This window comes from Drosophila novamexicana, unplaced genomic scaffold (assembly GCF_003285875.2).
Source record: "Drosophila novamexicana strain 15010-1031.04,08,12 unplaced genomic scaffold, DnovRS2.1 tig00001959-arrow-arrow-pilon, whole genome shotgun sequence".
NCBI lineage: Eukaryota > Metazoa > Arthropoda > Insecta > Diptera > Drosophilidae > Drosophila > Drosophila novamexicana.
The window spans coordinates 64,444-67,009 of NW_020824914.1; positions in this window are offsets into that span (position 1 = coordinate 64,444).

The following is a 2,566-nucleotide window of genomic DNA, read 5'->3' on the forward strand; positions in this document are numbered from 1 at the left end:
TATTATAATTTTGCAATAAATAACTCAACTTTAGTAAACTTTTCAATAATCGAGTATTCAATTATGTTCCTGACTTTGCTTTAACCAGACTAATTAAACAAACTAAGCTAAGATTCTTGGCATAATTGGAATTTAAGCTCAGAGCAGGTTTCAGTTTCATGTAAATATTAACAATTATAATTTTTACGAAATAATAATAATATTTATATTACTTTCATTTAAGCGATTTCTGTTTATATTTCCATTGTATGCATTTATTTTATAAATTTGCCTTGAATTTATATCAATTTTCTCGAATCAAAAGTATTTTTTGTTTAGTGCAAATTTTATATGTACGCCAAAAGGCAGACGAAATATAACCAAAGTTTTTCATATTTGCATATATATTTAGATTTCTATACAAATCTGTATTTATGAATTTGTGTAAAGCCAAAAGATGTACAAAATGAAAAAAACGAAGCACAAACTCTTTGAAAGCCGCTTAAAATGTAGGCTTTATTTTTTCTTCCAAAAAACTCGCTAAGAACGTTTTGTTTTAATTTATACAGGGCCTTAAAAGTTTGCAAAGCGCGCTTTAAACTTAACTTGAGCACATAATGTCATCCCATAAATTAGTGAATATATATATAAATGTTGAGCTATAAATGGTTATCAGAAATTTGCATTATCATAAGCCAAACTTTGATTTACGCTGATGATACGGGAGGGTGTCTGCGCGCGCGTGTGTGTGTGTGTGTAATCATTGAGCAGTGCCCTGCGGCCAATGATGCGGCACTTTCGAGTGGCACATGTACACACGTACACACACACACACACATACACAGAGAGAGAGAGAGAGGGAGAGGGATAGAGACAGCTGTATCTGTCTGCGTGGAGAACGCTTTTCACTTAATACAAACTCAATTAATAAAGTTTACGACCGCAGCCAGCGGAAAAGTGCTTTGATGAGGCGGAAAAGTGCTTTAACCCTTAACCGGGCACCTTTTGATTGTAAATGGCATTCGTTGAGCCTGTAATCGACGCCAGGGGGCGCCACAAATGGTCAGCCCTAAAAGAAAACTGCTTGATATTTGATTACATTGCCCATTGATGAGGTGCTCAACCGAAACGCGAGCACAACAAACGCCAGCACACACATACACACACACACACACACACACAAACACACACGCACACACGCACACATACACGCAACGAAATTGCGTTAAAATTATGTAAATAATGGCAGTTCAAGCTCAAGTTTCTGCGGGTGTCCGCAGCTGAGGATCTGCTAACGAATCGCAGTTGTCGCTGTCGTTGGGCCTAAAAACAAAAGCAACAATGCAAAACATTAACAAAAAAAACACAACAACAACAACAACCAGAAAAAGAAGCAGAGCAACAACAATTCACTGATGATAATCTAAGGCCAGGTAACGAGCCAGCCCAAGCTTCCGTCACGCACCCGGGGGGCATTGCTGGCATCGCTGTTATCCCTGTGCCTGCCCGCCCGTTCTTGTGTTTTTTATGTTAATGAATTTATTTATTATTATTTCATTTTTTCGTCGACGCGGCTCTGTTACATTTTTATGGAGCTTTCATAGCAAGCCCGCTACCCGCGCCCATTCGTATTATGCTGGAAAATTAATTTTGTGTAGCACCCGAGTAAGACCAAAAATGTTAGCCATAAAAGCCAACATGCGGCAAACAATGCGCATTCGCCATGTGAGCCGCCTTATCGGCCATGAAATACACACACACACACACGCACACACACACGCATATACACATGTACAGCTCAGGGCTGCGACATCGTTTTCTTAAACAGTTTTAACGCACTTTCAATCAACTTGAATTGGGCAATTTGATTGTTTTGCTTGGCCTGGGGAAAAATCGCTCACTGCGAACTTCCGGCTGGAAAAGTGCTCCGCAAATTGCTGACTTTATGAGCCGATCGACAGCCCTGGCAGTAACTCTTTTAATTTGGTGTTCTTCAAAGGAAAACAACAACATCAGCATTAGGAACATTAACAAATGTCTCCCTTTGGACGCCGCCAGGCTAATTACAGCCACTGTACACGCTGGCATGGTGGCACGCCTCCATGCCGCCCACATTAGCTAATTATTTAAAATGCTCACAGACATTAAAAAGCACTTTCGCGCAAAAACTGGAATGATAATCACTGACGCTGCCTCTCAAAGCAACCCAGTCCAGCCCACCCGAACCGAACCGCCAACCCATCTACCCATCCACCCATGCACCCATCCAACCATGCCACGCATTTGCCGCCCCTCATCCTTGCACAACTTAGCTGTTGTTATTGTTTCTGCGCTTGTTTAGCCGTTGTTGGTGCTTTTGTGGCTTTTTTGATAATGACGCTGATTAGTCAGCGCTTACGAGGACTCTACAACGTCTTCTTATTTTCATTTCATTCCGTTACACAGCGCGACCCGCTCGCCACAGCAAATTTTACCGCTTCTGCAGGGGCTGTTTCTTATCTATGATGGCATGGCTTGTCGCCTGTTAACAGGACGCCGCCACTGGCGGGCAGAGCTATCAAAAAACTTTAAAACCTCCCATCCGAAT